This window comes from Oncorhynchus mykiss, chromosome 15, assembly GCF_057628025.1.
Source record: "Oncorhynchus mykiss isolate SJ-2025 chromosome 15, ASM5762802v1, whole genome shotgun sequence".
NCBI lineage: Eukaryota > Metazoa > Chordata > Actinopteri > Salmoniformes > Salmonidae > Oncorhynchus > Oncorhynchus mykiss.
Window position 1 is genome coordinate 46,646,231 of NC_143036.1, and position 14,047 is coordinate 46,660,277.

The following is a 14,047-nucleotide window of genomic DNA, read 5'->3' on the forward strand; positions in this document are numbered from 1 at the left end:
ATACAGGATGAGGTGGCCGAGTGGTTAAGGCGATGTACTGCTAATCCATTGTGCTCTGCATGCATGCGTTCGAATTCCATCCTCATCGTGTAACAATTCAAATGATGTGCTTTATTTTGGCACTGGAAGATTTTGACTTTCACAAACACTGGTCAAATTGCTGACTGCCACAGCGAGAGCACAGGACTTGGTATCTGAGTGGTGAAGGCGATGAACTGCATGTGTGGATTATAACACCAACCTCTTCACACAACATGTGTTATTTCCTCTCTTACATGGCCCCACATGAAAATAGAATCCCTGCGCAATCCTAGAGCGACTAATAAGATTCAGGCATTGAAGAATAACTTCACCAAGGGCAACCTCAATAGTGGGATTTGAACCGACACCTCAACACACTTAATCAAGCACTGGAGACCACTCGGCCTGACAAAACATTTGTTAAATGTCTCGATGGGATAGACACATGGCCTTGCCATTGCTCTGCATAACTTTCATTGATTTCAATCTAGGGTGTACATACAGCAACTACAGTCTTTTAAGGTCATTTGCAACTTCCAAAAAACAGGATGAGGTGGCTGAGTGGTTAAGGCGACGGACTGCTAATATATTGTGCTCTGCATGCATGGGTTTGAATCCCATCCTCACTGTGTAACAATTAAAATGACGTGCTTGATTTTGGCACTGGAAGATTTTGACTTTCACAAACACTGGCAAAATTGCTGACTGCCACAGCGAGAGCACAGGACTTGGTATCTGAGTGGTGAAGGCGATGAACTGCATGTGTGGATTATAACACCAACCTCTTCACACAACATTTGTTATTTCCTCTCTTACATGGCCCCACATGAAAATAGAATCCCTGCGCAATCCTAGAGCGACTAATAAGATTCAGGTATTGAAGAATGACTTCACCAAGGGCAACCTCAATAGTGGGATTTGAACCGACACCTCAACACACTTAATCAAGCCCTGGAGACCACTCGGCCTGACAAAACATTTGTTAAATGTCTCGATGGGATCGACACATGTCCTTGCCATTGCTCTGCATAACTTTCATTGATTTCAATCTAGCGTTTACATACAGCAACTACAGTCTTTTAAGGTAATTTGCAACTTCCAAAAAACAGGATGAGGTGGCCGAGTGGTTAAGGCGATGGACTGCTAATCCATTGTGCTCTGCATGCATGGGTTCGAATCCCATCCTCATCGTGTAACAATTAAATTGATGTGCTCTATTTTGGCACTGGAAGATTTTGACTTTCACAAACACTGGCAAAATTGCTGACTGCCACAGAGAGAGCACAGGACTTGGTATCTGAGTGGTGAAGGCGATGAACTGCATGTGTGGATTATAACACCAACCTCTTCACACAACATTTGTTATTTCCTCTCTTACATGGACCCACATGAAAATAGAATCCCTGCGCAATCCTAGAGCGACTAATAAGATTCAGGTATTGAAGAATAACTTCACCAAGGGCAACCTCAATAGTGGGATTTGAACCGACACCTCAACACACTTAATCAAGCCCTGGAGACCACTCGGCCTGACAAAACATTTGTTAAATGTCTCGATGGGATCGACACATGGCCTTGCCATTGCTCTGCATAACTTTCATTGATTTCAATCTAGCGTTTACATACAGCAACTACAGTCTTTTAAGGTCATTTGCAACTTCCAAAAAACAGGATGAGGTGGCCGAGTGGTTAAGGCGATGGACTGCTAATCCATTGTGCTCTGCATGCATGGGTTCGAATCCCATCCTCATCGTGTAACAATTAAATTGATGTGCTCTATTTTGGCACTGGAAGATTTTGACTTTCACAAACACTGGCAAAATTGCTGACTGCCACAGCGAGAGCACAGGACTTGGTATCTGAGTGGTGAAGGCGATGAACTGCATGTGTGGATTATAACACCAACCACTTCACACAACATTTGTTATTTCCTCTCTTACATGGCCCGACATGAAAATAGAATCCCTGCGCAATCCTAGAGCGACTAATAAGATTCAGGTATTGAAGAATAACTTCACCAAGGGCAACCTCAATAGTGAGATTTGAACCGACACCTCAACACACTTAATCAAGCCCTGGAGACCACTCGGCCTGACAAAACATTTGTTAAATGTCTCGATGGGATCGACACATGGCCTTGCCATTGCTCTGCATAACTTTCATTGATTTCAATCTAGGGTTTACATACAGCAACTACAGTCTTTTAAGGTCATTTGCAACTTCCAAAAAACAGGAAGAGGTGGCCGAGTGGTTAAGGCGATGGACTGCTAATCCATTGTGCTCTGCATGCATGGGTTCGAATCCCATCCTCATCGTGTAACAATTAAAATTTGGTGATTTATTTTGGCACTGGAAGATTTTGACTTTCACAAACACTGGTAAAATTGCTGACTGCCACAGCGAGAGCACAGGACTTGGTATCTGAGTGGTGAAGGCGATGAACTGCATGTGTGGATTATAACACCAACCTCTTCACACAACATGTGTTATTTCCTCTCTTACATTGCCCCACATGAAAATAGAATCCCTGCGCAATCCTAGAGCGACTAATAAGATTCAGGTATTGAAGAATAACTTCACCAAGGGCAACCTCAATAGTGGGATTTGAACCGACTTAATCAAGCACTGGAGACCACTCGGCCTGACAAAACATTTGTTAAATGTCTCGATGGGATAGACACATGGCCTTGCCATTGCTCTGCATAACTTTCATTGATTTCAATCTAGGGTGTACATACAGCAACTACAGTCTTTTAAGGTCATTTGCAACTTCCAAAAAACAGGATGAGGTGGCTGTGTGGTTTGAATCCCATCCTCACTGTGTAACAATTAAAATGACGTGCTTGATTTTGGCACTGGAAGATTTTGACTTTCACAAACACTGGCAAAATTGCTGACTGCCACAGCAAGAGCACAGGACTTGGTATCTGAGTGGTGAAGGCGATGAACTGCATGTGTGGATTATAACACCAACCACTTCACACAACATTTGTTATTTCCTCTCTTACATGGCCCGACATGAAAATAGAATCCCTGCGCAATCCTAGAGCGACTAATAAGATTCAGGTATTGAAGAATAACTTCACCAAGGGCAACCTCAATAGTGAGATTTGAATCGACACCTCAACACACTTAATCAAGCACTGGAGACCACTCGGCCTGACAAAACATTTGTTAAATGTCTCGATGGGATCGACACATGGCCTTGCCATTGCTCTGCATAACTTTCATTGATTTCAATCTAGGGTTTACATACAGCAACTACAGTTTTTTAAGGTAATTTGCCCCTTCCAAGCTGCAGATGAGGTGGCCGAGTGGTTAAGGCGATGGACTGCTAATCCATTGTGCTCTGCATGCATGGGTTCGAATCCCATCCTCATCGTGTAACAATTAAAAGTCTGTGCTTTATTTTGGCACTGGAAGATTTTGACTTTCACAAACACTGGTAAAATTGCTGACTCCCACAGCGAGAACACAGGTCTTGGTATCTGAGTGGTGAAGGCGATGAACTTCATGTGTGGATTATAACACCATCCACTTGAACCGACACCTCAACACACTTTTAATCAAGCACGTGAGACCACTCGGCCTGACAAAACATTTGTTAAATATCTCGATGGGATCGACACATGGCCCTGCCATTGCTTTCATTGATTTCAATCTAGGGTTTACATACAGCAACTACAGTTTTTTAAGGTCATTTGCCACTTCCGATATACAGGATGAGGTGGCCGAGTGGTTAAGGCGATGTACTGCTAATCCATTGTGCTCTGCATGCATGCGTTCGAATTCCATCCTCATCGTGTAACAATTCAAATGATGTGCTTTATTTTGGCACTGGAAGATTTTGACTTTCACAAACACTGGTCAAATTGCTGACTGCCACAGCGAGAGCACAGGACTTGGTATCTGAGTGGTGAAGGCGATGAACTGCATGTGTGGATTATAACACCAACCTCTTCACACAACATGTGTTATTTCCTCTCTTACATGGCCCCACATGAAAATAGAATCCCTGCGCAATCCTAGAGCGACTAATAAGATTCAGGCATTGAAGAATAACTTCACCAAGGGCAACCTCAATAGTGGGATTTGAACCGACACCTCAACACACTTAATCAAGCACTGGAGACCACTCGGCCTGACAAAACATTTGTTAAATGTCTCGATGGGATAGACACATGGCCTTGCCATTGCTCTGCATAACTTTCATTGATTTCAATCTAGGGTGTACATACAGCAACTACAGTCTTTTAAGGTCATTTGCAACTTCCAAAAAACAGGATGAGGTGGCTGAGTGGTTAAGGCGACGGACTGCTAATATATTGTGCTCTGCATGCATGGGTTTGAATCCCATCCTCACTGTGTAACAATTAAAATGACGTGCTTGATTTTGGCACTGGAAGATTTTGACTTTCACAAACACTGGCAAAATTGCTGACTGCCACAGCGAGAGCACAGGACTTGGTATCTGAGTGGTGAAGGCGATGAACTGCATGTGTGGATTATAACACCAACCTCTTCACACAACATTTGTTATTTCCTCTCTTACATGGCCCCACATGAAAATAGAATCCCTGCGCAATCCTAGAGCGACTAATAAGATTCAGGTATTGAAGAATGACTTCACCAAGGGCAACCTCAATAGTGGGATTTGAACCGACACCTCAACACACTTAATCAAGCCCTGGAGACCACTCGGCCTGACAAAACATTTGTTAAATGTCTCGATGGGATCGACACATGTCCTTGCCATTGCTCTGCATAACTTTCATTGGTGGCCGAGGTGGCCGAGTGGTTAAGGCGATGGACTGCTAATCCATTGTGCTCTGCATGCATGGGTTCGAATCCCATCCTCATCGTGTAACAATTAAATTGATGTGCTTTATTTTGGCACTGGAAGATTTTGACTTTCACAAACACTGGCAAAATTGCTGACTGCCACAGAGAGAGCACAGGACTTGGTATCTGAGTGGTGAAGGCGATGAACTGCATGTGTGGATTATAACACCAACCTCTTCACACAACATTTGTTATTTCCTCTCTTACATGGCCCCACATGAAAATAGAATCCCTGCGCAATCCTAGAGCGACTAATAAGATTCAGGTATTGAAGAATGACTTCACCAAGGGCAACCTCAATAGTGGGATTTGAACCGACACCTCAACACACTTAATCAAGCACTGGAGACCACTCGGCCTGACAAAACATTTGTTAAATGTCTCGATGGGATCGACACATGGCCTTGCCATTGCTCTGCATAACTTTCATTGATTTCAATCTAGGGTTTACATACAGCAACTACAGTTTTTAAGGTAATTTGCAACTTCCAAAAAACAGGATGAGGTGGCCGAGTGGTTAAGGCGATGGACTGCTAATCCATTGTGCTCTGCATGCATGGGTTCGAATCCCATCCTCATCGTGTAACAATTAGAACTCGGTGCTTTATTTTGGCACTGGAAGATTTTGACTTTCACAAACACTGGCAAAATTGCTGACTGCCACAGCGAGAGCACAGGACTTGGTATCTGAGTGGTGAAGGCGATGAACTGCATGTGTGGATTATAACACCAACCTCTTCACACAACATTTGTTATTTCCTCTCTTACATGGCCCCACATGAAAATAGAATCCCTGCGCAATCCTAGAGCGACTAATAAGATTCAGGTATTGAAGAATGACTTCACCAAGGGCAACCTCAATAGTGGGATTTGAACCGACACCTCAACACACTTTATCAAGCCCTGGAGACCACTCGGCCTGACAAAACATTTCTTAAATGTCTCGATGGGATCGACACATGTCCTTGCCATTGCTCTGCATAACTTTCATTGATTTCAATCTAGCGTTTACATACAGCAACTACAGTCTTTTAAGGTAATTTGCAACTTCCAAAAAACAGGATGAGGTGGCTGAGTGGTTAAGGCGACGGACTGCTAATATATTGTGCTCTGCATGCATGGGTTTGAATCCCATCCTCACTGTGTAACAATTAAAATGACGTGCTTGATTTTGGCACTGGAAGATTTTGACTTTCACAAACACTGGCAAAATTGCTGACTGCCACAGCGAGAGCACAGGACTTGGTATCTGAGTGGTGAAGGCGATGAACTGCATGTGTGGATTATAACACCAACCTCTTCACACAACATTTGTTATTTCCTCTCTTACATGGCCCCACATGAAAATAGAATCCCTGCGCAATCCTAGAGCGACTAATAAGATTCAGGTATTGAAGAATGACTTCACCAAGGGCAACCTCAATAGTGGGATTTGAACCGACACCTCAACACACTTAATCAAGCCCTGGAGACCACTCGGCCTGACAAAACATTTGTTAAATGTCTCGATGGGATCGACACATGTCCTTGCCATTGCTCTGCATAACTTTCATTGATTTCAATCTAGCGTTTACATACAGCAACTACAGTCTTTTAAGGTAATTTGCAACTTCCAAAAAACAGGATGAGGTGGCCGAGTGGTTAAGGCGATGGACTGCTAATCCATTGTGCTCTGCATGCATGGGTTCGAATCCCATCCTCATCGTGTAACAATTAAATTGATGTGCTCTATTTTGGCACTGGAAGATTTTGACTTTCACAAACACTGGCAAAATTGCTGACTGCCACAGAGAGAGCACAGGACTTGGTATCTGAGTGGTGAAGGCGATGAACTGCATGTGTGGATTATAACACCAACCTCTTCACACAACATTTGTTATTTCCTCTCTTACATGGACCCACATGAAAATAGAATCCCTGCGCAATCCTAGAGCGACTAATAAGATTCAGGTATTGAAGAATAACTTCACCAAGGGCAACCTCAATAGTGGGATTTGAACCGACACCTCAACACACTTAATCAAGCCCTGGAGACCACTCGGCCTGACAAAACATTTGTTAAATGTCTCGATGGGATCGACACATGTCCTTGCCATTGCTCTGCATAACTTTCATTGATTTCAATCTAGCGTTTACATACAGCAACTACAGTCTTTTAAGGTCATTTGCAACTTCCAAAAAACAGGATGAGGTGGCCGAGTGGTTAAGGCGATGGACTGCTAATCCATTGTGCTCTGCATGCATGGGTTCGAATCCCATCCTCATCGTGTAACAATTAGAACTCGGTGCTTTATTTTGGCACTGGAAGATTTTGACTTTCACAAACACTGGCAAAATTGCTGACTGCCACAGCGAGAGCACAGGACTTGGTATCTGAGTGGTGAAGGCGATGAACTGCATGTGTGGATTATAACACCAACCTCTTCACACAACATTTGTTATTTCCTCTCTTACATGGCCCCACATGAAAATAGAATCCCTGCGCAATCCTAGAGCGACTAATAAGATTCAGGTATTGAAGAATGACTTCACCAAGGGCAACCTCAATAGTGGGATTTGAACCGACACCTCAACACACTTAATCAAGCACTGGAGACCACTCGGCCTGACAAAACATTTGTTAAATGTCTCGATGGGATCGACACATGGCCTTGCCATTGCTCTGCATAACTTTCATTGATTTCAATCTAGCGTTTACATACAGCAACTACAGTCTTTTAAGGTAATTTGCAACTTCCAAAAAACAGGATGAGGTGGCCGAGTGGTTAAGGCGATGGACTGCTAATCCATTGTGCTCTGCATGCATGGGTTCGAATCCCATCCTCATCGTGTAACAATTAAATTGATGTGCTTTATTTTGGCACTGGAAGATTTTGACTTTCACAAACACTGGCAAAATTGCTGACTGCCACAGAGAGAGCACAGGACTTGGTATCTGAGTGGTGAAGGCGATGAACTGCATGTGTGGATTATAACACCAACCTCTTCACACAACATTTGTTATTTCCTCTCTTACATGGACCCACATGAAAATAGAATCCCTGCGCAATCCTAGAGCGACTAATAAGATTCAGGTATTGAAGAATAACTTCACCAAGGGCAACCTCAATAGTGGGATTTGAACCGACACCTCAACACACTTAATCAAGCCCTGGAGACCACTCGGCCTGACAAAACATTTGTTAAATGTCTCGATGGGATCGACACATGTCCTTGCCATTGCTCTGCATAACTTTCATTGATTTAAATCTAGCGTTTACATACAGCAACTACAGTCTTTTAAGGTCATTTGCAACTTCCAAAAAATAGGATGAGGTGGCCGAGTGGTTAAGGCGATGGACTGCTAATCCATTGTGCTCTGCATGCATGGGTTCGAATCCCATCCTCATCGTGTAACAATTAAATTGATGTGCTTTATTTTGGCACTGGAAGATTTTGACTTTCACAAACACTGGCAAAATTGCTGACTGCCACAGAGAGAGCACAGGACTTGGTATCTGAGTGGTGAAGGCGATGAACTGCATGTGTGGATTATAACACCAACCTCTTCACACAACATTTGTTATTTCCTCTCTTACATGGACCCACATGAAAATAGAATCCCTGCGCAATCCTAGAGCGACTAATAAGATTCAGGTATTGAAGAATAACTTCACCAAGGGCAACCTCAATAGTGGGATTTGAACCGACACCTCAACACACTTAATCAAGCCCTGGAGACCACTCGGCCTGACAAAACATTTGTTAAATGTCTCGATGGGATCGACACATGTCCTTGCCATTGCTCTGCATAACTTTAATTGATTTCAATCTAGCGTTTACATACAGCAACTACAGTTTTTAAGGTAATTTGCAACTTCCAAAAAACAGGATGAGGTGGCCGAGTGGTTAAGGCGATGGACTGCTAATCCATTGTGCTCTGCATGCATGGGTTCGAATCCCATCCTCATCGTGTAACAATTAGAACTCGGTGCTTTATTTTGGCACTGGAAGATTTTGACTTTCACAAACACTGGCAAAATTGCTGACTGCCACAGCGAGAGCACAGGACTTGGTATCTGAGTGGTGAAGGCGATGAACTGCATGTGTGGATTATAACACCAACCTCTTCACACAACATTTGTTATTTCCTCTCTTACATGGCCCCACATGAAAATAGAATCCCTGCGCAATCCTAGAGCGACTAATAAGATTCAGGTATTGAAGAATGACTTCACCAAGGGCAACCTCAATAGTGGGATTTGAACCGACACCTCAACACACTTAATCAAGCACTGGAGACCACTCGGCCTGACAAAACATTTGTTAAATGTCTCGATGGGATCGACACATATCCTTGCCATTGCTCTGCATAACTTTCATTGATTTCAATCTAGCGTTTACATACAGCAACTACAGTCTTTTAAGGTAATTTGCAACTTCCAAAAAACAGGATGAGGTGGCCGAGTGGTTAAGGCGATGGACTGCTAATCCATTGTGCTCTGCATGCATGGGTTCGAATCCCATCCTCATCGTGTAACAATTAGAACTCGGTGCTTTATTTTGGCACTGGAAGATTTTGACTTTCACAAACACTGGCAAAATTGCTGACTGCCACAGCGAGAGCACAGGACTTGGTATCTGAGTGGTGAAGGCGATGAACTGCATGTGTGGATTATAACACCAACCTCTTCACACAACATTTGTTATTTCCTCTCTTACATGGCCCCACATGAAAATAGAATCCCTGCGCAATCCTAGAGCGACTAATAAGATTCAGGTATTGAAGAATAACTTCACCAAGGGCAACCTCAATAGTGCAACTTCCAAAAAACAGGATGAGGTGGCCGAGTGGTTAAGGCGATGGACTGCTAATCCATTGTGCTCTGAGTGGTGAAGTGTGGTGAAAAATAATCTGCTTTATTTTGGCACTGGAAGATTTTGACTTTCACAAACACTGGTAAAATTGCTGACTGCCACAGCGAGAGCACAGGACTTGGTATCTGAGTGGTGAAGGCGATGAACTGCATGTGTGGATTATAACGCCAACCTCTTCACAAAACATTTGTTATTTCATCTCTTACATGGCCCCACATGAATATAGAATCCCTGCGCAATACTAGTGCGACTAATAAGATTCAGGTATTGAAGAATAGCTTCACCAAGGGCAACCTCAATGGTGGGATTTGAACCGACAGCTCAAAACACTTAATCAAGCACTTGAGACCACTCGGCCTGACAAAACATTTGTTAAATGTCTCGATGGGATCGACACATGGCCTTGCCATTGCTCTGCCTAACTTTCATTGATTTCAATCTAGGGTTTACATACAGCAACTACAGGTTTTTAAGGTAATTTGCCACATCTAAGTAACAGGATGAGGTGGATGAGTGGTTAAGGCGATGGACTGCTTATCCATTGTGCTCTACATGCATGGGTTAGAATCTCATCGTGTAACAATTAAAATTCGGTGCTTTATTTTGGCAATGGAAGATTTTGACTTTCACAAACACTGGTAAAATTGCTGACTGCCACAGCGAGAGCACAGGACTTGGTATCTGAGTGGTGAAGGCGATGAACTGCATGTGTGGATTATAACACCAACCTCTTCACAAAACATTTGTTATGTCCTCTCTTACATGGCCCCACATGAATGTAGAGTCCCTGCACAATCCTAGTGCGACTAATAGGATTCAGGTATTGAAGAATGACTTCACCAAGGGCAACCTCAATAGTGGGATTTGAACCGACACCTCAACACACTTAATCAAGCCCTGGAGACCACTCGGCCTGACAAAACATTTGTTAAATGTCTCGATGGGATCGACACATGTCCTTGCCATTGCTCTGCATAACTTTCATTGATTTCAATCTAGCGTTTACATACAGCAACTACAGTCTTTTAAGGTCATTTGCAACTTCCAAAAAACAGGATGAGGTGGCCGAGTGGTTAAGGCGATGGACTGCTAATCCATTGTGCTCTGCATGCATGGTTTCGAATCCCATCCTCATCGTGTAACAATTAGAACTCGGTGCTTTATTTTGGCACTGGAAGATTTTGACTTTCACAAACACTGGCAAAATTGCTGACTGCCACAGCGAGAGCACAGGACTTGGTATCTGAGTGGTGAAGGCGATGAACTGCATGTGTGGATTATAACACCAACCTCTTCACACAACATTTGTTATTTCCTCTCTTACATGGACCCACATGAAAATAGAATCCCTGCGCAATCCTAGAGCGACTAATAAGATTCAGGTATTGAAGAATAACTTCACCAAGGGCAACCTCAATAGTGGGATTTGAACCGACACCTCAACACACTTAATCAAGCACTGGAGACCACTCGGCCTGACAAAACATTTGTTAAATGTCTCGATGGGATCGACACATGTCCTTGCCATTGCTCTGCATAACTTTCATTGATTTCAATCTAGCGTTTACATACAGCAACTACAGTCTTTTAAGGTAATTTGCAACTTCCAAAAAACAGGATGAGGTGGCCGAGTGGTTAAGGCGATGGACTGCTAATCCATTGTGCTCTGCATGCATGGGTTCGAATCCCATCCTCATCGTGTAACAATTAAATTGATGTGCTCTATTTTGGCACTGGAAGATTTTGACTTTCACAAACACTGGCAAAATTGCTGACTGCCACAGAGAGAGCACAGGACTTGGTATCTGAGTGGTGAAGGCGATGAACTGCATGTGTGGATTATAACACCAACCTCTTCACACAACATTTGTTATTTCCTCTCTTACATGGACCCACATGAAAATAGAATCCCTGCGCAATCCTAGAGCGACTAATAAGATTCAGGTATTGAAGAATAACTTCACCAAGGGCAACCTCAATAGTGGGATTTGAACCGACACCTCAACACACTTAATCAAGCCCTGGAGACCACTCGGCCTGACAAAACATTTGTTAAATGTCTCGATGGGATCGACACATGTCCTTGCCATTGCTCTGCATAACTTTCATTGATTTCAATCTAGCGTTTACATACAGCAACTACAGTCTTTTAAGGTCATTTGCAACTTCCAAAAAACAGGATGAGGTGGCCGAGTGGTTAAGGCGATGGACTGCTAATCCATTGTGCTCTGCATGCATGGGTTCGAATCCCATCCTCATCGTGTAACAATTAGAACTCGGTGCTTTATTTTGGCACTGGAAGATTTTGACTTTCACAAACACTGGCAAAATTGCTGACTGCCACAGCGAGAGCACAGGACTTGGTATCTGAGTGGTGAAGGCGATGAACTGCATGTGTGGATTATAACACCAACCTCTTCACACAACATTTGTTATTTCCTCTCTTACATGGCCCCACATGAAAATAGAATCCCTGCGCAATCCTAGAGCGACTAATAAGATTCAGGTATTGAAGAATGACTTCACCAAGGGCAACCTCAATAGTGGGATTTGAACCGACACCTCAACACACTTAATCAAGCCCTGGAGACCACTCGGCCTGACAAAACATTTGTTAAATGTCTCGATGGGATCGACACATGTCCTTGCCATTGCTCTGCATAACTTTCATTGATTTCAATCTAGCGTTTACATACAGCAACTACAGTCTTTTAAGGTAATTTGCAACTTCCAAAAAACAGGATGAGGTGGCCGAGTGGTTAAGGCGATGGACTGCTAATCCATTGTGCTCTGCATGCATGGGTTCGAATCCCATCCTCATCGTGTAACAATTAAATTGATGTGCTCTATTTTGGCACTGGAAGATTTTGACTTTCACAAACACTGGCAAAATTGCTGACTGCCACAGAGAGAGCACAGGACTTGGTATCTGAGTGGTGAAGGCGATGAACTGCATGTGTGGATTATAACACCAACCTCTTCACACAACATTTGTTATTTCCTCTCTTACATGGACCCACATGAAAATAGAATCCCTGCGCAATCCTAGAGCGACTAATAAGATTCAGGTATTGAAGAATAACTTCACCAAGGGCAACCTCAATAGTGGGATTTGAAGCGACACCTCAACACACTTAATCAAGCCCTGGAGACCACTCGGCCTGACAAAACATTTGTTAAATGTCTCGATGGGATCGACACATGTCCTTGCCATTGCTCTGCATAACTTTCATTGATTTCAATCTAGCGTTTACATACAGCAACTACAGTCTTTTAAGGTAATTTGCAACTTCCAAAAAACAGGATGAGGTGGCCGAGTGGTTAAGGCGATGGACTGCTAATCCATTGTGCTCTGCATGCATGGGTTTGAATCCCATCCTCATTGTGAAACAATTAAAATTATGTGCTTTATTTTGGCACTGGAAGATTTTGACTTTCACAAACACTGGTAAAATTGCTGACTGCCACAGCGAGAGCACAGGACTTGGTATCTGAGTGGTGAAGGCGATGAACTGCATGTGTGGATTATAACGCCAACCTCTTCACACAACATTTGTTATTTCCTCTCTTACATGGCCCCACATGAAAATAGAATCCCTGCGCAATCCTAGAGCGACTAATAAGATTCAGGTATTGAAGAATAACTTCACCAAGGGCAACCTCAATAGTGGGATTTGAACCGACACCTCAACACACTTAATCAAGCCCTGGAGACCACTCGGCCTGACAAAACATTTGTTAAATGTCTCGATGGGATCGACACATGTCCTTGCCATTGCTCTGCATAACTTTCATTGATTTCAATCTAGCGTTTACATACAGCAACTACAGTCTTTTAAGGTAATTTGCAACTTCCAAAAAACAGGATGAGGTGGCCGAGTGGTTAAGGCGATGGACTGCTAATCCATTGTGCTCTGCATGCATGGGTTTGAATCCCATCCTCATCGTGAAACAATTAAAATTATGTGCTTTATTTTGGCACTGGAAGATTTTGACTTTCACAAACACTGGTAAAATTGCTGACTGCCACAGCGAGAGCACAGGACTTGGTATCTGAGTGGTGAAGGCGATGAACTGCATGTGTGGATTATAACGCCAACCTCTTCACACAACATTTGTTATTTCCTCTCTTACATGGCCCCACATGAAAATAGAATCCCTGCGCAATCCTAGAGTGACTAATAAGATTCAGGTATTGAAGAATAACTTCACCAAGGGCAACCTCAATAGTGGGATTTGAACCGACACCTCAACACACTTAATCAAGCACTGGAGACCACTCGGCCTGACAAAACATTTGTTAAATGTCTCGATGGGATCGACACAT

At 43.2% G+C, this 14,047-nt stretch overlaps 13 non-coding genes across 13 annotated transcripts; all 13 read left to right on the plus strand.

Moving 5' to 3' along the window:
* Window positions 1-1,130: 1,130 nt before the first annotated feature.
* On the plus strand, window positions 1,131-1,212 carry trnas-gcu (transfer RNA serine (anticodon GCU)). The gene has a single exon. It is a non-coding gene; the product is annotated as a tRNA-Ser (tRNA).
* Window positions 1,213-1,692: 480 nt separating this feature from the next.
* Window positions 1,693-1,774, plus strand: trnas-gcu (transfer RNA serine (anticodon GCU)). The gene has a single exon. It is a non-coding gene; the product is annotated as a tRNA-Ser (tRNA).
* A 1,547-nt stretch (window positions 1,775-3,321) lies between these two features.
* trnas-gcu (transfer RNA serine (anticodon GCU)) lies at window positions 3,322-3,403 on the plus strand. Its single transcript has one exon. It is a non-coding gene; the product is annotated as a tRNA-Ser (tRNA).
* A 1,959-nt stretch (window positions 3,404-5,362) lies between these two features.
* trnas-gcu (transfer RNA serine (anticodon GCU)) lies at window positions 5,363-5,444 on the plus strand. The gene has a single exon. It is a non-coding gene; the product is annotated as a tRNA-Ser (tRNA).
* Window positions 5,445-6,486: 1,042 nt separating this feature from the next.
* trnas-gcu (transfer RNA serine (anticodon GCU)) lies at window positions 6,487-6,568 on the plus strand. Its single transcript has one exon. It is a non-coding gene; the product is annotated as a tRNA-Ser (tRNA).
* A 480-nt stretch (window positions 6,569-7,048) lies between these two features.
* On the plus strand, window positions 7,049-7,130 carry trnas-gcu (transfer RNA serine (anticodon GCU)). Its single transcript has one exon. It is a non-coding gene; the product is annotated as a tRNA-Ser (tRNA).
* Window positions 7,131-7,610: 480 nt separating this feature from the next.
* trnas-gcu (transfer RNA serine (anticodon GCU)) lies at window positions 7,611-7,692 on the plus strand. The gene has a single exon. It is a non-coding gene; the product is annotated as a tRNA-Ser (tRNA).
* Window positions 7,693-8,172: 480 nt separating this feature from the next.
* On the plus strand, window positions 8,173-8,254 carry trnas-gcu (transfer RNA serine (anticodon GCU)). The gene has a single exon. It is a non-coding gene; the product is annotated as a tRNA-Ser (tRNA).
* A 479-nt stretch (window positions 8,255-8,733) lies between these two features.
* Window positions 8,734-8,815, plus strand: trnas-gcu (transfer RNA serine (anticodon GCU)). The gene has a single exon. It is a non-coding gene; the product is annotated as a tRNA-Ser (tRNA).
* Window positions 8,816-9,295: 480 nt separating this feature from the next.
* trnas-gcu (transfer RNA serine (anticodon GCU)) lies at window positions 9,296-9,377 on the plus strand. Its single transcript has one exon. It is a non-coding gene; the product is annotated as a tRNA-Ser (tRNA).
* A 1,960-nt stretch (window positions 9,378-11,337) lies between these two features.
* On the plus strand, window positions 11,338-11,419 carry trnas-gcu (transfer RNA serine (anticodon GCU)). The gene has a single exon. It is a non-coding gene; the product is annotated as a tRNA-Ser (tRNA).
* A 480-nt stretch (window positions 11,420-11,899) lies between these two features.
* trnas-gcu (transfer RNA serine (anticodon GCU)) lies at window positions 11,900-11,981 on the plus strand. The gene has a single exon. It is a non-coding gene; the product is annotated as a tRNA-Ser (tRNA).
* A 480-nt stretch (window positions 11,982-12,461) lies between these two features.
* On the plus strand, window positions 12,462-12,543 carry trnas-gcu (transfer RNA serine (anticodon GCU)). Its single transcript has one exon. It is a non-coding gene; the product is annotated as a tRNA-Ser (tRNA).
* The last annotated feature ends 1,504 nt before the right edge of the window (window positions 12,544-14,047 follow it).